Raw genomic sequence first — 27,171 nt, 5'->3', positions numbered from 1 at the left:
TTTTTTATCTGTCACACTTATTTTATGGTCCAGTAGATGGTCTATTAAAGAGAATCTATATGTTGAAGAAAGAAATATATATGTATACTCTACATTGACAAAATGTTCTATAAAATGCATGTGAAGTTCATTTGATCTGTAGTATAGTTTAACTCTGACATTTGTTTTTTGTTTTCTTTGGGGGGGTCTGGATTATGTGTTCATTGATGAAAGTTGGGTACTGAAGTAGGTCACTATTACTATATTTTAGCCTATCACTTCCTGTAGATTTAATAGCATTTTCTTTATAACATTGGGTTCTCTAATATTATTCCCATATAAGTTTTAAGTATATGGGAATAATATTAATAATTATATATTCTTATTGAATTGATTCCTTGAGTAATATATAGTAAACATTGTCTTTTCTTACATTTTTGCCTTGAAGTTCATTTTGTCTGATATAAGTCTAGCTATTCTCATTTCCTTGAAGTCTCCATTTGCATGGAACATATTTTCTCCATTGTTTTATTTTCAGTAAATTAACTCAGTAAAACTTCAGGACACAAATCAGTATACACAAAAATTAGTAATTTTTTATACTAGTAGTAAACTCTCTGAGAAATCAATAATAAAAGTCTTGAATCATAATGACAATACTATAATAAAATATCTTAGAATAAATTTAACCAAGAAAGCAAAAGAAATCTACAATGAAAATTACAAATGCCTCTAAAATGATAAAATAAATTGAAAACACATATAAATAACAGAAAGACCTCCTATGTTCATGAATCAGAATAATTAATATTTTTAAATGTCCACTCTCCCTGAAGGAATTCATAGAATGAATGTAGTCCTCATCAAAATAACAATGACATTATTCACAGATTAGAATAAATAATCTTAAAATTCACATGGAAGTAAAGGATCCCAAATACCAAAACAATCTGGAGCAAAAAGAGCACAAAGTTGGAGGAATTCCAACACCTGATTTCAAGATTAGACACTACAGTTCCATCCCAGCTGAAAAGCAAAGAGCTGCTGGCAGTGTAAATCTCACCAACAATTCAGGGGTTTTTAGAACTTTGGCTATCAAAATAGGCAGAATTTTCCTTGATCATATTGTTGGTACCCTCTCTGTTTTCTTGTGCAAACTGTAACACAATCCTGACTAACCTCCCAGAACTCATCTTCACTTGGTTCACAGGCACCATGGGTAGAATGTTTCTTTTTAACAAGGTAGTTAACCTACAGTACAGTGAAGTTCAAGATTGGGTCAGGCTTCATGGGCGACACATGATTTGTAATGTGATCTGCAAAAACTGCAAGAGCAAACTCGGATGGATCTATGAGTTTGCTACTGAAGACAGCCAGCATTATAAGAAAGGCCATGTGATCCTGGAATGTGTTCTAGTTCCAGAGATTGAGAGCTTTGAGGAGAAGGTACCCTCTGATAACTCTTGAAGAAAAAGAGATAAATCCATCTGTTCACAGGTCCCCTTCACTGAAAACAAAAATCTACTTACACTATCTTCTTAGCATCAGAGTGGGATTCGTGAACTGCAGAACAGAGGTTGTGAGAATGTTAAGTTGGAACCTTCCTTCCTTCCTTCCTTCCTTCCTTCCTTCCTTCCTTCCTTCCTTCTTCTTCCTTCTTTAATTTTGTATTTTCCATCCAACAGCAGTGTGTAGAGAGGATACTATGCAGTTGCTTTTAGTTTTTTCCTCCTGTGTTTACATCTTGAGGCTGAAGAGTCTCTGCAGCTATATGGTGGGCTATGTGGAGAAAAAATCTGGGCTATTAGAGTTGAAAACGTGTGTTTTCTGTAAATTTTGACTGGAGCATATATCAAGAGCATGTTTTTAAAACTTATTTGGGTTTCGTTTTAAAACTTTTTTTTTTTTTAACTCAGTGATTTCACTTGATTTTCTGGCTTCAGAGATGCGAAATCTAAGCTCAGCATTAAAGGCTCAGGGTTAGCCTGGCGTGTTCTGGCCCATGTGTTGGAGATGAACCCTAGCACCAGAAGCCATTCTTCCTTGTCAGTCTTGACCTGAAGATGTCACCATTCCTACTCACTTGTCACCACATAACGTGTGTTGATTGGAAACATTTTCTGAAATGAGGCAGAACTGATGGGTTGTCTTTTTCCATATAACTTAAGCATAGTGATATAAATAAAATAATAGTTGGGGGGAGGGAAGATGCACTATAGAATCACAGTCACCAAAACAGCATGATACTGCAATAAAAGCATACACAAATCCATAGAACAGATTAGAGATACCATAAATAAATAAACACACTTAGAGTCATGATTGTCAAGAAAGGTATTAAAAGCAAACTCTGAGGAAAAGATAGCTTCTTAAATAAATGGAACACTGAATATGCACATATAGAAAATTTAAATTGGATTTTACCTCCCACTCTACAAAAATCAATTCAAATTGGATCAACGCCTAAAAGTAGGACTTAAAATTACAAGAATACTAGAAAGAAGCATGGAAAACACTTCAAAATATTGGTAGAAGCAATTATTTTCATATGACCATAAAATCACAGGAAATAAAAGCAAAATTAGACAAATGGGATTACATCAAACTAAGAAGCTTTAACAAATCAGAGAAAAAAATATGAACAGAATGATGAGACAACTTAGAGCATAAGAGAAAATATTTGACAATATTTGGTTATTGTCACAAAAAATAACAAAAGAGTTTCACTAATTTATCATTTGGTATATTAAAAGAAATAATGATGTACAGAAAGTTATCCAGACTTACAACTGGAATTTGATAAATTTTAAAAATCAATAACAATAAGCAATGAATAATTCTGTAATCATGGTTTGGCTCTAAAAATGATAACAATCATAGATAAACACTGTCATTAAAAAGCATTTTTAATGTTTGTTTCACAATGAAATCTAGATGCTAAGCAGAAAAGGCTATACATGTACCTTGAGGACTGAATACTTTCTGTGGATATTTAAACATTCTCTTTATATAATTTGAATAGCCAAACAAAAAGGGAAATTTATTATGCATCATAGAGTGAAACAAAGCTTTGATAGTTTCTAATAATTCCAAGCAATGTCATACACTGCATATCACATTTTCAAACACACCATCTTAAAACCTTAGCTTCTATGTCAAGTATAAAATGAATATAGCAACATGTCCTTTCAGAACATGAAACAGGTGATGTTACTATTTCTGCTTTGGAAGAGCAACAGAACAAAACATTCAACTCAGAGTGATAGGTTCCCTAGATTTTCAGAATGATTTCAAAAAAGTACCACAATCATACATTCAAGCAAAAATATCCTCATTAAAATGCTTGAAGCACATAGGAATTAACTAATGGTTTATTATCTAACTGAAAGTTCTTCAGGGTTCTGCCTCAAGAATGAATTATTAAATGTGTTCAGTTCTTAAATTTTTAGTATTTGTTTTAAATAAGTATACAACAAAGTTAATTTTTTAAATATTTTTTAAAATTTTATTGTATTTTTTTCATTTGTTCTAATTAGTTATACATGACAGTAGAATATACTTTGATACATTATACATAAATGAAGTATAATTTATCATTCTTCTGGTTGTACATGAAGTAGAATTACACTGGTCTTGTAGTCACATATGTACACAAGGTAATAATGTCAGATTCATTCGATTTTCCTTCTTAACTCCATATCCCCTCCCTTCCTTTCACTCCTTTCTACTTAATCCAAAGTACCTCCATCCTTTCCTAGCCCCCCCCCACTACATTATTGTGAATTAGCCTCTGCACTTCCGAGAAAACATTTGACCTTTGGTTTTATGGGATTGGCTTATTTTACTTAGCATGATATTTGCAGCTCCATCCATTTTCTGGAAAATGCCATAATTTCATTCTTATTTAGGCTGAGTAATAGTTCATTGTGTTATATACCACCTTTTCTTTATCCATTCATCTTTCAAGTAATTTCAAATTACATGCAGGACTACAGAAGAGAGTTAAAACATACTGGTTGAACAATGGTTTCAACATAATATGATTAGTATATACACCTGATAAGTATATTTCATAAATAAACAATAATTTTGTTCCATCTTTCATTTAAAATTAAATAGCTGCTTTTACTTGTTGTCTACTGATTCATTCTAAACTTGAATGGAAGATTTAACTGATTTTTTTTAAAGAGAGAGTGAGAGGAGAGAGGAGAGAGGAGAGAGGAGAGAGAGAGAGAGAGAGAGAGAGAGAGAGAGAGAGAGAGAGAGAGAGAGAGAGAGAGAGAGAATTTTTTAATATTTATTTATTTATTTATTTTTTAGTTCTCGGCGGACACAACATCTTTGTTGGTATGTGGTGCTGAGGATCGAACCCGGGCTGCACGCATGCCGCTTGAGCCACATCCCCAGCCCTTAACTGATTTTTAATAGAGGACATAGGATCCCTTGCATACATGTGGAAGAAATTCTACCATATAAATATTACTCAAAAGAGTAATAAAAGAGATAGCTCTAAAAATCATGCTAAGGTGATACCAGTTTAAACTCAGTATCTATTAACAACTTGCTAGATTCTGGTGCCTCTGTTTACCCACTCTTTAACAAGAATTCAAGGTGTCTTAAGAGGCTTTTTCTGGACAGCTCAGGTGTAACAATTATTCTTGTGTAGTACACATTTTATGTTTGTATCTTTTACTTGTGTTTGAGAACACAAGTAGGTTGGTTGTTCTTTCTAGGACATTTGGCATGTTGTAAAAGATTAATAGAAGATTATTTAAAATAGAATAATTGTGTTTGGGACTTAGTCCGTTCACTAAGTTTGTAGTATGGGGACAGGAAGGAGAAAAGAGTCATTGTAAAATTTTCATCAAATATTGAAAGAGTGGAAGAACCTATGGACTTGTTTTGTTTCTAAAAAGTTTAATAAGACAAATGTATGATTGATTATAGGTAGATAGATCCTTATCTAACATTTCTCAGTATCTTTAAAAACAACTTTCAGAAATCATATAGAACAGATTAGATAAAGAATGCCTATTTTCAAGTAAGGACATTTATACTTGTGTAAATTTGGAAATAATTTACCTATTTGCCACATGTAGACTAAATGTAGAATGAATTAAAAAATTTCTTAAACAAATTGAATTTACAAGTCAACAAAGAAATTGACCTAATCACCCTCACCCCTCCCGTTTACTTTTGTTTTTATTTTTTGTGGTACTGGTGATCAAACCCAAGAACATTATGCTTCTAAGAGACATTCTCAGTCCTGTTTTTATTTTGAGATGGGATCTCACTAAGTTGTGGAAACTGGGCTTGAACTTGCAATTCTTCTGCCTCAGCCTCCTGAGTCACTGGGATTACATGTGTATGACATCATACCTCACTGACCTACTCATTTTTAAAGATTCTGAAGTGAATACATTTTCTCCTGCTCATTTCTGTTCCTGGAATGACATTAGAACTGCAAATTACTAATTAAGCACTTGGTAACCTGGAGGTGTTTCTTTATGTACTTTCTATGTGTTATCTATTCATTCAGTTTTATGCCCAACTACATTTATATGTAATATGATGATTAAATGCTAAAAGGTGGTAATGTTAAGCTGCATGTATATAAAGAATATATATTTTTTCACAGGTTATCAAGGAACACACCTTACAGCCAGCCATTCCTGGGTTTTGTTTTTATATCACCTCCTAATTTATAATTTTGCTTTCAGAAATTTATATACAAACATACATATATGCCTTGATGGATATATTTAAAATCTCAATAAACTGGGAATAATAAGATTCATATTACAATAAGATTTATATCATAATGTATTTTATAAAGTCTCCAACCATATAGTAGTTGTCTGATAAATGTCAAATATTATTATTATCATTGGTATTAGTACTGAGAAAAACATATACAAATGAAGAATGGCTAAACCCTATAAGAACAGAATTCTAAATGCAATCTCTGCAACAGCCAGTCCAGCAAGCCATACCTCCAGTTCTGCAACAATCAGCCTGCTATATGCAGGGCTGAATCAATGATTGCCAATTTCCTTAGGTTTTGCCTTTGTTTCCAACTCAGGAGAAACCAGGAAAAGCCAAATACTCTCCCCAAGGAACCATAGTTTCTTAATTTGAACCTGACTATCGGTTCCTATGTGTTTAGCAGTATTGGTAATATCAGATCATTACTTTATCTCATTCTTTTGGGATAGTTTGTGTTATACTATCTGGAGTACATTTGTTTTGGGGGAGTGCTGGAAATTGAACCAAAGGACTCACTCAAGCTGCACAAGCACATACTACACCCTGCATCCCCAGCCCCAAGTGTCATGCTGTATGGCTGTCTGAAAGTGCTGATTTTCATAAGGACATGTCTAAGAATTCAAGCAAAGAACCTCTGCACCTGCTCTCTGGGCTTTCAGAGAGAAACTAGTTTGAGGTTCTTATAGATGAATTTTGCTGTAGATCACTCATAATACATATATTCTCCTCTCCTCATTTTCCTCTCCTACCTCACCCCTCACCTTGCCTCTCTTCCTGCCCTGAAATTTAGGTTTCAATCCTTTGAGAGCATTAACTCTTACTTTTCAACTTCTAGGAAATACAGATTGTCAGGTTTGCTCTTGGACAGAGTTAGATGCCAGGTTAGTGAGCCAGTTTATGAAGTGCACAAGCATTAATTTCAACCAACCATTGTCAGTTCTTACAGAGCAAATCTAAACTTTCTTCACCTATTTGGTCTAAGTCTCTTCACAAAAGATACAATTCATTTGGGTCTGTGTGACCTAGAAATGGTACACATTGTTAGAAATCTCAGGTGGTAAATCCGGTATTAGAAAAAGCCAAATGAAGTTACCCTCAAAGGGATCTCCAGAATCACTCCCTCCTAGTGAAAGAATGAAGGAAAGAAGGGAGGAAGGGGTGCAAAGTCTATTAACAGAAATGGCTTAAACGTTTACAATAAAAAACAAATGAATCAAATTCAATCACATATGGAAAGAAAGTATGAAACTTATGAAGATTTTCAGGGTAGATTAAAAAATGCTTTTCAATAGCTTTCAGGAATTAAAGGCCTCAATGTTTAATGTCAGCTTCTCATCTTATTTTTTAAATGAACTCAAACCTGAAATCAGAGATCTGATTAGAAAATGAAAATTAGAATGATAATCTGTTTCTTTACCTCAGCTATAACACTTTACAGAATATTTTGAAAGGATTCTATGAAAGCAGAATAAGACCCCTAATAAATTTATATTCCTTCCCCCAATAGATCATCTAGGACACCTATAGATAATGAAGACTGAAGGGACACTGAATAAAAGACATCATCCTATATCAATAAAACAAAGATAAAGATGGAGAGAAATGTCTCAATTTGAATGGTAAGGATGTTTTGAGAAAAGAAAAAAAATGTGATATGTGCCTTAACTTGAACACTTAACATGAACTAACTATAAATATAGATGTTCAACCTTATAAATTCCTGGTAGATGTGGGAACATCTACTCCTTCTCAATTAAAGTCAGTCACCCTTGCTCAGAATCATCCTAGAAGTAATCATGAAGCTCTGTGGGTATGTGTTTGTTTGCTTTTGTGAGATGGTAGGTATTTTAAATATCCCACAATTCTTCCTTATTTTTCACATATTTTAATCTTAGGGCCCAAAATAAGAAAATATTCTTCCAAGCTGTATGATACTACTTCTATAAATCAAATAGGAAATGTTTTACTTTGCAAATGGAATTGTAACATTATATGCCTCCTGCAAGGTTTGTTAAGGTTCCAAAAGAAATACATAAATATAATTTGTGTGTGCTGTGCATATATTTTTACCTTCGCCATTATATTTAATACATTCCACAGTTGTTGATCTTGACATCATAACTTTCACTTTCTGGGTTAAAAAATACTACTAATATAGGAAAAATTGATTACAAAAGAACCCACTAAAGTTCAGAAATCTAAATAATTAACTAATAAATATTTAATTATTTGTAGGATAGCAATATATATCTAATTCCTAGTGTAATTTTTTAATTGCTTTACATCTATGAAATTTTACCTTCAAATTTTCCACAAACCAACACTTATTATCCACCCTTCATGGTTCTTTTTCTATTTTTGTTCTTCTTTATGATAACTATTAGGACAAAACATACTTACTCTAATGATATTCTTAGACTGTCACAAATAGTAAAAACTGTCCTTAATCATGCTGCCTGCTTGATGCCATCCAAAGCCTGATTTCTTCGATTAAAAACAACAATAACAACAACAACAAAACCCTCTAGAAAACTCAATTCTCATCAAATGAAACCAGAGGGAATTACATCCGCTTGAACTTAAATCTACAGATTAGATTGAATAAATCAAAATGTGACTTTATTGGACACTTTCTTCCAGAAAAAGAATCAATTCTAGAATACTAATCAGACCCATAAATAACACTAAATTTGAATCCAAAAAAAATATTTCTCCGACATGAGCCAAAACCTTGCCACCTGGTACACATTAATAGAGATTCAGATAGATAACCAAGCCACTCTAAGGATTTGGATGAGACCTCATGCTGTGAACTATTCTTTTTCTGTATGTTCATATTCCCCTGTCCTATACTCCTTCTTTTGCAACCTAACCTTGTTTTCCTCAAGGTAACACCTCGTGAACTTTAGCAACAGCATTCTGAGACAGGTGCACAGAACTACAATTTAGTAAGACTGAAATTGGTCATGCAAAAATGAGCTCCAAAATGATATACTCTTGATTTTACTGTTCTTGGAAGAATAAGTGACTTGTTTATGCAAACAAGCAGAGGAATAGTCCAAATGTGATACTCATACAAACAGGGAAATCTTTAAGAATTATAACACTAACTCTTTGGGTGTGTGTTTGTTTGCTTTTGTGAGATGGGGTCTCCCTCAGTTGCCTAGGCTAGCCTTGAACTTGTGATCATTCTGCCTAGGACTCCAAGTAGCTGAGATTATAGACATATGCCACCCCCCCAGCTATATTTGATTAACTCTTACAGAAGCTATTAACAGTACCACCTTTGCCACAGGAAAAATCTTATTTACTCTCAGCTTAGAGGAATAAATAGAGATATACAGTCATATTGCTCTAGATTTACTGTTGGCTAGTGATGGCATTTGTGCTATTGCAAATACTTCATTGTTGTACGTAGCTAAATGAAATAGGCAAGGTAGACCACCTTGAGAATAAAGTTAGCTGTCACACTAGGATTGGTCCTCACAATCAATGAAATTTGTTCTCTTGACCATTTAGATTCCTACTCCAAAGAGCTTTACAGGGATTATAATTGTTCTTATTTTGACATAATGATTGTGACTCTGCTTCACTTCATTCTATCCAGAATCAACATGTTTCTTTGCAGCTGTTTTCAAATGATTATAATGAGGAGAATGCAAAAAGAAATTCACCACAAAGTTCTCATGATATTTTTCAATAGAGGTAACTGAATGCCTACCAGCAATAATCTGTATACATAGATTTCCTTGAATTGATCAAGGAAAAGCAAATGACACTGTACATACAAAAGAATAATATCCAGATCAAACATGGCAATAGAATTAGACCATTATCTCTGCATTGAAGAGAACAGGAAAACAAATCACAATCTCGACAATAATCGACCCAGAATGGACAGGACTTGTCCATGACAGTCAAATTTCCCTTTTCCTCTCCCTATTTCAAATCAGGACCAAGCAGGAAAAGCCAAATAAAATCCCCAAACAAATTTTGTCCGGTTCTCTTCTTACCATTAATGTACCTCCAGCGTTCCCCATACCATCAACCTCCAGCAACAACACAAGACCTTGCCTTTTTTTTCACTATAAATGTTTCCCACTTTTTTGTTTGTCTGCCTTTCTTTGCATCTCTGTCAAATACTAATGATGATATCTGAATCAATGGCTCTAGCAAAAGCTGAGGGAATCTGCTATATTTATTTCTTCTTTATTTTTGCTGATCCTCAATGACTGTGTAGTATTCAGTAAAATGTACATATTTAAGTGCTCAGGAAATGTGCGCATATGAATATTCAATTTTCAGTTTAATTCAAAGATCATTAAATAAAAACACCTGAGTACTGAGATTCTAATCAAGCAAAATTATTTCATTTGCCATTGTACTGATATATTCAAACATTAGAGAAAAAGGTAGATTTACAGAAACAGATCAGAAAATAGATTAAACAAAAACAGGAAGAAAAGTGCTTGGATAAATACTGAGTTAGCATAAAATTTAACAGAGAAATACAAAGACCCCTCTTCAGAGATCCTTTATTTTAACTGACTTAAGAATTAACCGATCGTAAAATTTGAGCAAAACCCTGTATTCTCAATCTCTGATAAATTAAATAATTAAAATGTTCCAAATATTATTTTAGTATCTTATTATGATAACTTATAACATCTACTTATTTGCAATACTCTAATAGACTAAGAAGTTTTCTAATTCAGCTTACGTTTTCCCAACTACTTTCACTCTAGATCTTTATTTTCTAAATCATAAACAGCTATAGCAAAAAAAATTGATGTTTAAAAGCAATTGGCTTCTCCATTTATGGAAAAGAAACAGCCAGTTTGTCTTGATAATTCACTGGTTTATTTGGTTACCATATCCTTAATAATATGCCAGAGAGAATTTTTTGTCCTGTTGATATTTATAGTATTAATGATTTCAAACTGTCTGCAATGTAAAATACAAAATTATGTCAAAAGTATCAATGGTGTTTAAGAAAATCTTATCTAAAACCATGTTTTTCCTACAGGGATAGTGTTGCTTTTAGCATAAATGTCCAAGACATATATATGGGACAGAAAAAAGTTAGGGTTAATAAAATTGTATTAATATAATGAATGTTACCATAAGAATTCTTTTCTTTAGACTCCCAAATAATTGCTGATACATTCACTGAAAACAGAAGTAATGATTTATTTTAAAAGGAAAGAATATTGAATACTGTCATGTAAAAATTGTTTTAACAGAAAAAAATGTAGAAATTAGTACAAATAAAACTATAGGAACCATCATATTGCCTTTCAACTTTGATTTTAAAATAAACATGAAAGAGATATATTAATGTGTTTATATTATTTAAAGAATGTTATTTATGGGATGTTCATAAATCAGAAGGAGCTATGTATTAGCATCTTACACTTAAATTTTACATGAGTAATGGTTTTGAAGTCAAATATAGGAAAAAATGTAAAACACGTTGATTGCTAGCCTCTCTTTTTCAGTTTTTAGTTGTAGATGGACACAGTACTTTTATTTAGTTATTTTTATATGGTGCTGAGGATTGAACCCAGTGTCTCACACATTCGAGGCAAGCACTCTGCCACCCAGCCACAATCCCAGCCCTATTACTAACTAACCTTTTAAGTTAAAGCCAAACACCAAGTACTTGTGATAGACTTTTATTTAAGAAAACTAATCTTGCTGACTGCTGCCCCAGTGTGGTGCAATATTAAACATCAGAGATTTGAATATTAAAAAAGAAAAAAAAAAGCATGTATCTGACACCTTTCTCTTCCATGGTACTTTTTGATAATATAGGAAATGAAAAGCAAACTAAGAAGTCAAGTTTTAAAGCTCTTTGAGACACCTGCATATTTTTTTTTGTGTTTTCACATCACTTAAAAGCTTTCAAATAATATAAGAGGAAGTATTACTACATTTACATGTCATGCTAAAAAGGAACAAATTTTCCTACCTTAGGTGCAAATATTAAATATTTGTGTAAGAATAAATGAAGATGTCATTACAGGGCATAGTATGTTAACACAGAATTTTTTCAAAGATAGAATTTGAAGTTGTCAAACATATATGCATATATTTAGTCGTTTTATTAATAAATAGAATGAAGTTTTATGCATTTTAATATTTCATTTTGCAATTAGTTAATTTACAATTAAGAAATATGGGTTTGAAAAATGCTTAAACATAAAAAATGAAAATATACACTTTGCTTTTGCATTAGTATGTATTATATATATTATAAATACTAATTACATAATATATTTGATTACTAACATTTGATTAAACTTTATAAAATTTATCAGGTGTTATTTTACATATTATAAAATGTATGTTAAATATTATATATAAATACATATTTAATTGTATTTTAGTTTTATTATCCTTTGTAGATTCTTTCTGCCAATGATTAAAATAATACATCTTGACTCTGAGTGTTAAATCGGTGCCTATTTGCTTCAACGTTTGTTTTTAGAAGGTAAGGAAGGGAATTTTATAATCCAATAAAAATAAACAGACAAATTTATATGATACACCTTCAAGACATTTAGTAGTCTTAGAACATTATGGTAAAATAGTGTTTGAATCACGCTAGCTTTGTGAGTTATTTGGCATAAACTATTTTTGACCCGTGGGGACACATATTGAAAGTGAGTTGTGTTTGGTTTCCCTGTGTTGTTTTCCTTTCTTTTTTAATTATTATTTATTTTTAATTCTTAATCTACCTATGTATATACAAACTTATATGTAGATATATGTACATATTTACATACAATTTCTTTTTTAAACATTCTGAAGTGTAATTTAATATAAAAATACAGTTGTTCTAAGCATACATTTCTAAGCATTTTGACAAATTTGTACACCTACTCAATCATCACCATAATTAAGATGTAAAACATTTCCTTGATTTCATATAGTTCATTTATTTCTCTTCCTATTCAATTTCATCTTCATCTCCAAGCAATTACTGATGTGCTTTCTATCTTTTACTTCTATTTGTAAACACTTTTGCTCAGTGTAATTTTTTTTAAATATTTTTTTCTTGTAGAAGGGCACACTACCTTTATTTTATTTATCTATTTTTATGTGGTGCTTACAATCAAACTCAGTGCCTCATGTGCACGCTAGGCTAGCACTCTATCATTGAGCTACAGCCCAAGCTATTTCAGAATCTTTATCATTAATGAATTTAGTGCTAACCTATCTATCTGCTTATTATAAAGGAATTATTAAGTAATTTTTGAATGTTAAACCAATCATATGATTACCCAAAGTAGTCAACAATGTCATTATGTTATCTTTTTCATTTATTGATGTGTTCAATTGTTTATATTTTATTAAAAATTTTCATAACAGTGCTAATAAGGGACATTGGTCTTTAGTTTTCTTGTAATATTTTTGTCTATTTGTTTGTTTGTTTGTTTGTTTTTTACATCAAGGAATTACTGACTTAATAAAACATTTCCTCCTTTATTTTCTGAAAGAAGTTGTGTGGAACTGATTTGTATTATTTATTTGTTAAATGATGATAGAATTCTTCTTAAATCATCTGAAAAATGTCTTTTTCAGATTTAAAAACAAAAGGAATCCCTAAACCAAAGCACTTCATGCAAAAGGAAAAGTTTTTAGTAAGGTCATATGAAGTAAAATCTACCATTTCTTCTCCTTTTTGGTAAAAATGTTAACGATATCTCTTTTCTAGAATAAGGTTAATTCATTTGTATTTTGATATATATTGGAGTTCAGATCTATGAAATTAGCACAGCTAAATTTGTATGTTGTAATCTGTTATCTTGATCCATACTTTTCTATGCTGCCCAAAGATAAAAAATTCAACAACTTCAACACTCAGAATACAGATACATTTTTAAAAATATCTTAATTCTCACTACTTATTAGTTTTAAAATATTTCCTCTCCTCTTCTTTTTCATTAGTTTATTTAAAAGCCACTTTTTGATAAATGTGATAGTTAATAGAAATTCAATGACAAATTGCCCTTTTGCAAGAATATCAATATTAATGAATCAAGGAGCTGAACAATTAAAAGTGCATGTTAATAACAGTAGTAAATTTTTCCATAGCATATTTCGGTGACAAGGGGCAGTTCATTCCCTGAATTTTTAAAGCTTAAAGACTTCCTAGAGAACATGATACATGTGGTGAGTTAAAGAAGATACTTAACAAAGAGATTGAAATAAAGCTTGTGGAAATTTGTTTTGATAAGAAGGAACATAAACATATGCATATGAAGGGGAAAAAATGGGAAGAAACATAAAAAAACCCAGAGTGTCAATGTGGCTCAGAGCTGACAGACATTGTTCAAAGCTCTGTCCTTCAAAAGCATCATATAATTCTGGGGTTAGGTTCCATCTGAAAGGTAAACAATTTCTCCAGCCTTGAGGTTTCTTCTGGTCCTGAGAGGGTTGGAGCCTCTGGGGTAGTCATTTAATGCAGTAACATATCCTAGAGTCTCAAGAATGCATTTACTCAAGTATGCATTTAAAAATGTATTATCTTTTGCAAATTTATACGAAACACATAAAAAATGAAGTGTTATAGGTACAAATGGGCTGAAGGTAGTCTGTCCACTAAGAAACATGAAGCAAGGGTGTGAGAGGGAGAGGACAGAGTGGGCTAAAGAAATAAGCAATTTTCAAATTGTGAAAGACCTTATAATTTGTATAAGAAAGCTTGGATTTTTTTAATAACAAAAGTGAAAAATTGAATACTTTTCAATTTGAGTTCCCAGTTGAATGTTGTTTCATTTGGGAATCACTAGAGGCAGGAATGCTATTTAAGACCATTTTCTCTCCAGAAAATAAGAAGCTCTCCAGATTTTTTAATATACAACTCAACACAATGAACATATCTACATGTCTTACTGTTTGGAGACTATAAAAGACAAACTGTCATCGTGCACAATTCATTTCCCTTCAAGTACTTCATCTTCTAATGATCTTGGTCATAAAAATGTGCACATTAAAAATCTTCTGACCTAAGTCAGACAAAATTATTATTCATCTTCCCCAAGATTTCCTGAAAGCCTATTTTTTATAACTTGAGCCTTTCCACCAGCACCATGAAGCTTCCCTTTGGCTCATTAGTAATTTTAAAATTCAAACACTTGATTATAATGAAGATACATTATTACAGTTTGGATGTGAGGTATCCCCTGAAAGCTCATGCATGAGACAATGCAAGAAGGTTTGAAGGAGAAATGATTAGGTTATAGCTTTACCACCAATCAGTGGGATTAACTGAACTGGTAGGGTGTAGCTGGAGGAGGTGAGACTTGGGGCGTAGCTTTGGTATGTCTATTTGTATCTGGCAAGAGAAGTTTCTCCCTGTGCTTCCTGTTCCTCATGTAAGCTGCTTCCCTCTGGCATACTCTTCTGTCAAGATGTTCTGCCTTGTCTTGAGCACCTAGAAATGAAGCCAGCCTTCTATAGACTAAGACCTCTGAAACTGTGATCCCTCATAGAAACTTTTCCTACTCTATAGTTGTTCTGGCCCTGTCTTTAAGTTACAGCAGCAAAAAAAAAAAAAAAAAAAAAAAAAAAAAAAAAAAAAAACTGACTAAAACATATATCCTATTGATAGCAGCATTTATTGGAAAGAAACATATGTTGAAACAAAAAACAAAAACAATAATTATTTTTTATCAGATCATTCAAGCTAGTATTATGATTCCTATTTTAGGAAGATCCATATTAAAATATCTGTGATGCATAACTTTGAGGTGGAATGAGGTTTCTGTGACTAGATCTGCTTTTTCTGTAATGGCCTTACTGGAATTAATGACTCCGGAAGAGGAGTGAAGGAAGATGAACATGAGCATGTAGCATCCAGGAACATGAATGGTGGATGCTGAGCCTCAATGATGAGATGAAGATAGAAATGTCTATCTTGTTATATGACTCAAACATCAATTATTTCTTTTCTTCACATAATGAGCAAGAGAGAGAGAGAGGGCATTGGAGATAAGTTTGATAAACCATACTCAGTGGCAATATATGATAGAAATCCATGAGACTATATAAGTTAGCTAATTAACTATCTATTTAATTGAGCTAATAAATTATATGTTATTATATAGTTTGCTGTATTCAACAGTTATGAATATATAGCTAAAATTTCAGGGAAATTCTTTTAAACTTCAAATCCTAAAGTTCATACTAACTTAAAAGAATACCCATAAAATGATCAGAAACGTATACAGAGATCTAAGATATTTCACATGTGGCCCATTATAGTCTCGAAGAATAAGAGACCCAACTTTAAATCCTTTGGAAGTTTGTCCAGGACTAATGAGTCATAAAAGCATCAATGAGCCTTTGTGCAAGCTTAAGCCACACAATAAAATCTGCTCATTGTCAAGTACAGATGATTATTTTTTCCAGTAATGAGGATTGCACCCAGGGGTGCTGTACCATGTACCACTGACCTACACCACCAGTCTTTTTTAAATATATATATATATATATATATATATATATATATATATATATATATATATATATTTAGTTTTAGGCAGGGTGTCCCTAAATTACCCAAGCTTCCCTCCAACTTTGTGATGTTTCTGCCTCAACCTCCTAAGTAGCTGGGATGACAGGTGTGCACCATCATGCCAAGTACATATGGATGATTTCTGAAGCTACAATTTGTTATTCAAATTGTTTGCTAATCATACTCAAATAAATTTATAAGTATGGGTTGAGAGAATATAATAAATAAATAAATAAAATGAAAAGTGTCAAAATCTCTTTAACCTTAAGTTCTACAATATTGTATCAAAAAAATGATCAGAGAACATTTGACAGAGGGGAGATAATAATTAACACATAGCAAATTGAGGAGCAGCAAATTCTGCATGAGCCAATTTTAGATAGGTTCTCTACAACACTCAGGACCTTAATGGACTGAGAACTCAAATGACCACCACTGGAAGTAGAAAAGAAGGAGGACACCATTCTCCAGTTACCAGGTGTTCAAAATGAAAAACCATGGATTAGTATAGAAGAGGGGTTCTTCATTTTTTCTGTGTGAGCACTAAATAAGAATGTTCAATTTCTGCTTTTATAATTTTGTTGCAGACTCAGGATACTGTGGCCCAGAGAAAAAACTGAATGTGAATTTTGTAAGTTTAGATTAAAATAGTTCAAACTATATAGCTTAATTATTGTTAAGCACCATTATTCTAAAATCTATTCAATATACTCCCTTCTAAAAATAGAAGGCTGTGTTATGCCTGCAGAGTATTTTATAAGACATTAATTCTGTGTAGAAATGGACATCACATAAATCTGATCAAAGTTATTGCTCTGCTCCCATTTCTTCTCTGAACAGAATTACTAGTACATTAGGATCCTGACCATAACTCATTTCAGATGAGAGCCCTATATTATCCCATTTTTATATTAAGAATACCATAATAAAATGTTAAATAGTTATTAAACAGGAACAATCTTTTTTAGCAAATATGGAAAAGTCTTAAATCATTCAGCCTTTATTAGAAATGTTCTTCTAAATTTTTGTCTCTACAGACTATAAAGTAGTATGGTAGTTTTAACTCTAGTTCTGAGTTTCTTTCTGCCTAAACTATGTTGCAAGGTTGTGAAAAACACCTGTAATCCCAGCAGGTCAGGAGGCTGAGGCAGGAGGATTGTAAGTTTAAAGCCAGCTTCAGCAAAAGGGAGGTGTTAAGCAACTCAGTGACACCCTGTCTCTAAATAAAATACAAAATAGGGCTGGAGATGTGGTTCAGTGGTTGGGTGCCCCTGAGTCCAATCCCCAGTACCCCCAAAACAAAAAAAAAATTATGTCTTTGTGTGTGTGTGTGTGTGTGTGTGTGTCTGTCTGTCTGTCTGTCACTAAGGACTGAACTCAGGGCCTCTGCATTCTAGGCAAGCACACTACCAACTGAGCTACATCCCTAGCTCAAAAAACTAGGAATGGAACCACCATACAACCCAACTATCCTACACCTTAGTCTATGCCCAAAGGATTTAAAACTAGCACACTACAGTAATGCAGCCACATCAGTGTTTATAGAAGCACAATTCACAATAGCCAAATTATGGAGCCAACCTAGGAGCCTTTTAACTGATGAATGAATAATGAATATGTGGAATGTATACAGTCTAGTATTATTCAGACATAAAGAAGAATGAAATTATGGCATTTGCCAATAAACGGATGGAATCGAGGATTATTATGCTAAATTAAATAAGCCAGGCCCAAAATGTCAAAGGACAGATGTTTTCTCTGATATATGGAAACATCCAAAATAAGGAGGGCAGGGATGGAGAAAGGGGAAAAAAAGGAATGGAGATCTCATCAAAATAGACAAAGGATCAGTAAAGGAAGAGGATTGAAGAGGAAGAAGGAGGATGGGAAAAGAGAAGAACAGTGGGATGAATCTGATCGAACTTTTTGTATGTACATACAAGAATATAGCATAGTGAATCCCAACTCAAGTATGTACAGAAGACACTAATTTTAAAAATACTAAGAAAGGTCAGTAGAGTAGACAGAAGGGAGCAGGGGGTGGGAAAAAGGGAGGAGCAAAGGGGAAGTCCTGGGGTCTACATTAGAGCAAATTATTTTCCATGCTTTTGTGATTATGTCAAAATACATCCTGATGTTTTATATATCTAAAAATCATCAATAAAAATCACCTGGTACCCTATTAAAATTAAGTAAAATGTAACATGAAAAATGCATATATTATCCATTCCTCACTTCTATCTAATTATAATGAGTTCTAAAAGAACCACCTACAGTAGATGAAAATTGGTCTCTTAAACAAAAAAAAAAAAAAATGCCCATGCTTCTGAAACTAGATCTTAATTTAGAACTCCATCCAATCTGATTAATAACAAAACAAGACATGCTTGAATAATTGGTAGGTTAAATAACTGATATTGTTTCAGAAACTATTGAAATCACTTTGTTACATCATTATGAAGCAGTTTAAAAATATTCTAAACATTATTTTAAAATGCAATTAAAGTCAAATAGCAATAGTGTTTATTAAGGAGAATGGTAATTCTGATCTGATATTATAATTTCTGAAAAGTAATATCCATAATGAGTAGATTAATCAGAAGATTGTTATGATAGTGAAAAGACTATATGAAAACATAAGAATGGCTCTACATCATTATATGTCAAACACCACATGAGGACATTATAGCAGATGGCATATATGACAGTGGTCCCATAAGATGATAATGATGGGGCACAGAGAGGTGTAAGTGATGGGAACTGAAGTTGAGAGAATAATTCTATAAAATTAGCTCACTGTCCTGACCGCACATGTTTTTATTTTTTAAAAAATAATTAAAACCAAATAAAAATAAACAAATAAAATAAAGGCATTCTATCCATCTACAACTACAAAAATATTTTTAAAATAATTTATCTGCATCCCTAACTGACTTAAGTGAACAGAATATGTAACATTTCTCAGTGCCTATTATTTGCTGGAGAAATGGAAACCCAAAATAATTCCAATAAAAGGAACACAGTTACCATGAAGGCGGGACTCAGGTGATTTATACACAGACCAGATCCCAGAACTAAGGGATATAAGATTAATTCCCCTTAACCATAAAATTCGTAAGAACATGTTTCAGTTAGACCTGGTCATCAGGGGCCAAAGTGACCTAGAATTTCCATGGCAGTGGGAACTTGAAAGGCTGATATCATCCTGTTGACAGTAAAAAGTCATTAGGTGAACCTGGGTCAAACACTCTGGGAATTTTCCTAGGACCTCCAATAAATTGGAAGCCAGGAGAAGCACACTGTTCTCTCCTTTCTGATATGATTCTCTCCCTTGAGAGTGTTCCCCTTCCTCCTTTCCTATCCCATCTAATAATCCCATACATGTTACTCTGAGTGACATGTCTTAAATTTTTATGACTTGATCTCAAGAAGTGGAGTTTGAAGGTGGGGGTGAGCCCATGCTGCTTCAATTTCCCAGAAAGTACAATCCTTTTAGCAATAGTAGAGCTGAAAAGTTCCTGTTGCCTAGGCTGTTATAGCTATTATAACTCCATGCTATGCTTTGCTTGTGTTTGTGGTAACGCTTGTATACATAAACTTACCATGCTGTTAGTCATATAAAAGTTTAACATACAATTATATACAGTAATAATATTTGATACTGATAACAAATGAATATGCTAATGTTTTATGGATTTATTGCAATATACTTTATCATTGTTTTATAGTGTAATTCTATATATAAAAACGAGTTTTCTGTAAAACAGTGTTCCATGTTATGCCAGAAGTAGCCTCATACATTTGGTTTACTGTATCTCTTGATTGTATCAAAGCACTAGGTGGAGTGATTTACTTATATCATTGGGGTTTGTGTAAGTACACTCTATGATGTTCATACAATGGCAAAATCATCTAACAAGCATTTCTCAGAATGTATCTTATAATAAAGTTTTACAAGGCAGTACACTGGCCTAAACCCATATAACAGAACACCAATGGTAAAACCTAATGAAAATAATGCAATCTGGGCAATAATGATATTTCTCTATATATAAGCTTAATAATTGTCTTCATAATTAGAATCATTGAATACGATGCATACAGAAAATAATCTAGAATAAATAATAGATAAAAGAAGAGATGAAATGGAAGATACTTCAGGTATAGTTTACATTGTGTTTGGAGAAACACCCTTCCACCTCTGGAACTCATCTTTATTCTGCTCTTCCACAAGCACTTACTTGGGAATCAGAGAAAAGATACATTTATCATAAACATATCTCAATACCTAGCTTTCTGACACTTTCATATACATGACAGCTTTTGAAAATATGCTATACAAGGTATACCAAGGCAAATTGGAAAATCTGGTTTAGTAGAGAAAGCCAGATTTCAAATTGAAGAAAGCATCTCAATTTCTCAATCTGTCCTCAAACATTTGTTAGATCTTGATCAAATCATACAAACATTGGTAACACAAGTTTCCTAATCTCATGGATCAGAAGCCTAGAAAAAAAAATAACTAAACTTCCTCTATTTAGAAAATCACTACTTTAAAAAGAGAAAAAAGAGCATATACATAAACTATTATACTTTTCAAAATGATTAAAATTCAATAGTAAACTCTAAGAAAATTTCCTGATATCTCAGAGTGGCAGTGTAGGCCTTTGATTCTATACCTTCACTCCCATGAAGACAGCTTCCTGGTCACAGAAAGCTTTCTCCTTCACTCTTGCTATTTGTCCTCTAAATAAAAATTGACTGCTGCACACAAATTCCTTAAATCATTGTCCTTCTTATGTTGGCAATGCCAGTTGCAAATGTGAACAATATAACTTAGCTGAAGAAAAGATAATATAATTAAATTGTCCAATTCATGATTACAAAGTATGAATAGATTCTTCCATAAAGAAAGTTTCCTTTCAAAATTATAAATTGGATAAAGAAAGTAAAATAGCTTCAAATATGAACTCAAGTATGTCAGTGGCTTTTACTACAGTGAAGTTTAAGAAGCACAGTGTTAACCAGATGCAGTGGCACAAGCCTAATCCCAGCAGTAGGGAGGCTGAGGCTAGAGGATCACAGTTCAAAAACAGCCTCAGCAATTGGTGAGGTCCTAAGAAACTTAAGACACTTTTTCTATAAAAGATCTAAATGGGTTGAGGATGTGTCTCAGTGGTTAAACACCCTGGATTCAATTTCTGGTACAAAAATACAACAAAAAAGAAGTGGGAGGAGGAGGAGGAGAAGGAGGAGGAGGAGGAGGAGGAGGAGGAAGAGGAGGAGGAGAAAAGAAAGAAACCATTCCTTTCATTATACATATTTTTTTTCATTTATGACCAAGCATAAAAACTGAGAATGTACAGTGTTTTTTGGTATCCCGTTAACATGTCATTATTTATTAATGATCTCAATGAGTGTATACTATGTGTGTGACATGAAGTAAACTATTTACATATTTTACTCAAGGCATTTTGATAAAGATAATAAGATATTTAAAAATTAAATTCAGTTATAATACTTCAGCAATTAAGAATAAAATATTGAATTATTTAAATTAGCCAGACCCCATTTTATTCCACTCACTATTAACTAATTCAGATTTACTAAAATATAAGGGGTAAGATTGTTGAGAATATATTTTATTTGCTTCTTTAATAATACTTTCACTCTATAAATATAAGATTCATTGTTATTGTATTATCTCCCATACTGGCTCTCTAAGCAAGGTGATTATAGTACCTGAACAGCAGTAATTAGTTACTTTACTGTAGTGCTTAATGACTTCTAAATAAAAGCAAGTAGACAGGTTTATAATGTTACTGCCAAGCAACTCCTTATTCGTGAAGTGGAACATCTGGTTTGACTTAATTGTTAAACTTCCATAGGAAATCCTTTCTGGTGTTAAAAACCAATATGTAGTTATTTTAGATAGAAAGGAATTATTTTCTTGTGTGAAATAACTATTTTGTTGAGTGTTCTTTATTATTTGCCCAATGTGTACATACAATTAAAAAAGAGAGTGATTTACACTCTGACTTTCGTCTTTGAAAAAGTATTTCCCAAAAGAATTATATCTGCTTTATAAGTATAATATTGTAATCATTTTAAAAGAAAAAAAAACAGATGCAAAATTTAAACAGTCTTCTATGCAAGGTAAGATACAACCTCTATAAGTCTTGTTGCAAATACATCTTTCTAAAGAGAGAGATCACAAAATTGCTAGTTCAAAGTTTCAAACTAAATGATATTGATTTCAATGAAGAACACCAACATTAAATGGAAATTTAAGGTTGACAAATACCATAAGCTTTTTTTAAAGTTCCTATTAGTTTCCTATTGTTATTGATATATATTATCACAAATGTGTTGGCTTAAAACAAACACACAGGGCTTGGGTGGTAGCTCAGTGGAAGAGCACTTGCTTAGCGTGCACAAGATCCTAGGTTCCACATGAAAATAAGTTCATAAAGTAAAAGGTATTGCGTCCACCTACAACTAAGAAAAATTTTTAAAAAAGAAAAACCCACCAACAACACAGTTATAGCAATCAGAGATCCAAAACCGGTTGTATTTAGCTTAAATCAAGGTGTTAGCAGGGCTGCCTTCTTTTTAAGAGCTCTTCTGGAGAAACCATTTCTTTGTGTTTCCTGCTGTTAAAGACTACCATCTTTCTCCACCTCTGTTTTCAAAGTCAACAATACTGCCCCTTCCACTCCCTTCTCCTACCTTTGCCCTAGTGGTTCCCACCACACCCCTATACCTTTGCTTCTTTCCTCATATCACCTTTGCCTATGAGTCCTCTGCCCCACTCTTCTTATAAGGACCTATGTGATTACATTAAACCCATTTGTATATCCTAGGATAATTTCCTCATCCGAAAACCATTAAATTAAACATACACAAAAGGTTAATATTCCCATTTAAAGTAATATATGTACAAGTTTCAGGTACTGATATATGGACATTTGAGGGTGGCAGCCGACAAGAAGTTTTCAGGATTTGTTTTTTTCTAAGACCTTTCTAACATAATTAAACTTGGGTATTGTTGATAATTCTTTGTACAAAATTAATCATAAATAAAGATATGGAAAAGAACAACTAAAATGAATTGGTGACATATTACTACATTGTATTGGGCTATAAAATTCTATAAGCAATCTACTCTTAGGATACATCAACTGATTTACTGAAAAATTCAGGAACTTGAAAATATCAAATTTTTGACTTCAGTGTTTTCCTTCGGTCCACTTAACTTATTGATAATTGTTCGTGTTCTGTTTGGAACCATCAGACTCCATACAGTATAAGAAATGTTGTATATGCTAAGATATTCCTTATATTTGGTGAGAACTGTGAAGAAAACATATTTAATTAATTGCAGCCAAAATATCTTATATTTCCAAATATTTACAAGGACATGGCCATATAAATACATTGTTGGAATCCATCCTAGCACTTGGGAAGGGCTTATTCAAATAGGGGTTGGGGAATTTCTAAATTCAGCTTCAGAGTAAATCTAACATTAAATATTCAAGTTGTTTTTACTTTATATTGCTCATTTTGTTCTTACAAAAATGCCAAAACATAGAAATTTGTACTAGTACCTTTGAGCACAATGGTGATTACATATTTAAGTTAGATTGCAAGAACTGTATCAAGTTATTAAATATACTGTATTGTCTGTAAAACAAGTAACATAAGAATCCTGTAATCCAGAGAATAACCAACATTTAGAGTTACTTAACTCCTCTCAAGACCACTAATTTCATTACCCAGATTAATCTTACTCCTTTCTCATTGTCTAGTTTAGGCTCATATCTGGAAAAAAAAGTAATGTTGTATTTCCTGAGCCTGGTAGGAAATTCAGTTTTGTTTTTTTTTTTAATTAGCACATCAGCAGCAATCTACTTTGAAGGAGAAACCCAGAGGAAACATCAAGATTGGAGATATTTGCTATGTGGAATAACTGACATTCAATTCCCAGATGAGATTCTTGCTCAAACAGTGGACATGTTTCTATGTCCTTGATAACAAAAAGTACTAACAAATAAAGCTGGACAGAAAGAAAATAGAACTGACGTAGTTTACAAGCTCACTGGTGGCAATGGCTATGAGCTTCCTGTCTGTGAAGCAAACACCATGGTAATAACCACAACTTGGAGCATCTTTCTGAAATCCTGTCATAAAGATCTGTCTACAGGGAAAAAGGACTTCCAGAAACAAGATATTCTGTAGCTCATGGTCAGCAAAACTGAGGTTGAGTTAAAAACACAGAATTTTATCTGATTTATTATAGAATCATCTATTAAAACTATCAAGCATTATCTAAGAATTCAATTTCAACATCAGTCTATTTGCTGCCCAGAGGCAAATGTTGGTGGTCAATGTTAGACTGAAAACCTTTTACATGCGACCATAAGACCACACATCTGGCCAAATAAGGAAAGGGACACTTACTCTTTTGCTTTTCCCTGTTCTCATACCTAACAAATGTCTGCATCAGAGATTTAAATGGGAAATGCATGATAAAAATTTAATTTGAAAACTATATTGACAATTAAAATCCAGTGGTACTTAAAATAATAACTAAAAGTTACCAAATGTAGTAGAATCTGCCAAAGTGGTCATTAAAGGTAAACAAAAGACAATTGACAGTAATAGTTAAACTCATTAATTGAAAGTGGACAATTATATAGTATTTATATCTCAGTGGAAACATACTACTCAAATTTTTATAACTACTATTATTTCTGAGTTACAATGTTAAATATTCAAAAAATTTCACAGATACATCTTTATTTTCTTGCCAAAAAAGCAGTATTCTCATTTACTTCTACTACACATTTTTAATAGTATCTAGTTCCTAACACCAAAATGGAAATTAGGTTTTTATGCCTGATATTCCATGATTATTTAAGGCAAGTAGTTAGTTTTTACATCTTTATATTTTATTTTACTTTATACACCTGCTTCTACTGCTTCTACATGTTAGTTCTTTGTATACTTTATCCCTTTTCATGGCAAATTTTTGTTGAATCCAAATAATTTATATTGACATTCTCCAAAATCAAGTGTCCTTTCTTAGTGATTAGCAAAAGTTGAGTTCTAATTTAGTGCCCCATCCTATATTTAAATGCAGGCAATACATTTTTTGATGATTTGTATTTCATAAATCAATTATCAATTTTCTTGGAAGGGAAAACAAGAAATGTATGGATTAAAACTAAAGATCAATTTACTAATGAGATTTCCCCCCAACATTTCATGTAATCTATCTTGAAAATAGTGAACAAATCTTTATATCTTCAATCCTGAAATGAACTGTATTTCAAGTATAGGTTATAAGCTATCTGTATCCACAGTATTTGGTCAGTACCAGCACTCTCAATTGCTCTTGACCAATATACTGAAAATTTTCTCAAATTTAGCATTAAATGAGCCCAACTAAATGTTCAGCATCAATTATAGGTAAAGATGCTTTGCGAATAACTTGTAGTCTTATCAGTTAGCATAACATTAATGAAGTAGGAATAACAGTTTGCAGTTTACAACTCTCATGGAATAGAAATTTAGTGCAATAATGAGTAACTGAAAACTGCTATGTTAAGCTTTGGGATAAACTTCATGTTTTTTTTTTTTCATTATTGCTTTTGCTTTTAGTAGGGGACTGGAGAGTGAATGGAGGTGCAGATTTTCTATCCATGCTTTGCTTTACCTTTGTAAAAGGTAAAATTTGTTTTCACTGACTGGAGACACACTTAATTCAAAGCCTAGAAATATACAAGGCATACAGTCAGTTTGGGGTGCTTAATATCAGCTAATGTTCTATAAAATGTGTAGACAAGCCATAGTTTATAATCTAGAACTATTTTAAAAATTATCCAGTTATACTAAATGTCAGTATTATTCACTTCAACAGTTATTAGAATGTTTTCACAGACCGAAACATTTTCTTTACTTTTATCACATAGTTCTTAAATCTGATCTCTGATGAAGACCATAATTGTGTCTCTCAAATTTAGTCAATATTTAACAATGAAATATTTTAAAATTTATTTTTGTTTAAAATGACTGATATTGTGAATGCATTATATGTTTAAAAGTGAATTTTTGAGCTACTCAGCAGCTCTTGTGATATTTAAAGTTTATTTTGTCATTTTCCAAATTTAAAGTATTTTATTTTATTGTAATAGCTTTATTGCAGTTCTCTGGATCTCCAGGCACTTAGCAGCCCAATACATTCATTGGAAATAGAATTTCAAGATGATGAATGGATCATTAGTTGCATAGCTTCCATTATAAGTGATAGATGAGTAGACTAAACCTTGGGCTTTTATAGCCCTTAGAATTTCTTTTTATGTCACTTTTGTGTGGGATTGCATTTAAAAGCAATTCTTTTTTTAAATGAAAGAATTTTGGAACACATTTAAAAATTTGGAATGACAAAACACATAAAACATTCTATAGACATTCTTATATATCTACATATCACTACTAAATGGAAATAAGAGGTTAAAGTGCTACGCATTAAGAAGTTCTTGTCAAAACTCAAAGGGGGCCTTTAGTGTAGATTTCCTCCTTATTATAAAAATAATCTGAAAGGAGACTGGAGGTGTCTTGACCTTAAGACTTACTAACTAATGTACTTGGACAGTCATAGCCTCTCTCTGGACATCAGTATTTAAATTTCTGAATAGAGGTTGAAAATTATCACTAAGTTCTTATCTAGGTTAAAATGATTAGGAAAAGTAGAAAATCTCCCAGGACCACCCTTAACAGTCCTTATCAGTCATAATAATAGGGATATCATAAGTATTCAGTAAGCCAGAACAAATTATTACACTGCACACTTTCTCATAGTCTTTCCTTCTGTGCCCACAATAACATGCATGTTTAAT

At 32.4% G+C, this 27,171-nt stretch overlaps 1 protein-coding gene and 1 pseudogene across 1 annotated transcript in view; one reads left to right on the top strand and one right to left on the bottom strand.

The window, feature by feature from the left end:
- Znf804a (zinc finger protein 804A) overlaps positions 1-27,171 on the bottom strand; it is a 295,981-nt gene that overhangs the window by 241,832 nt on the left and 26,978 nt on the right. The window lies entirely within an intron of this gene.
- On the top strand, positions 897-1,503 carry LOC101962574 (protein yippee-like 5 pseudogene; annotated as a pseudogene).

The sequence above is a fragment of the Ictidomys tridecemlineatus genome, chromosome 7, assembly GCF_052094955.1.
Source record: "Ictidomys tridecemlineatus isolate mIctTri1 chromosome 7, mIctTri1.hap1, whole genome shotgun sequence".
Lineage (NCBI taxonomy): Eukaryota > Metazoa > Chordata > Mammalia > Rodentia > Sciuridae > Ictidomys > Ictidomys tridecemlineatus.
This window is presented reverse-complemented; position numbering and strand designations above follow the sequence as displayed.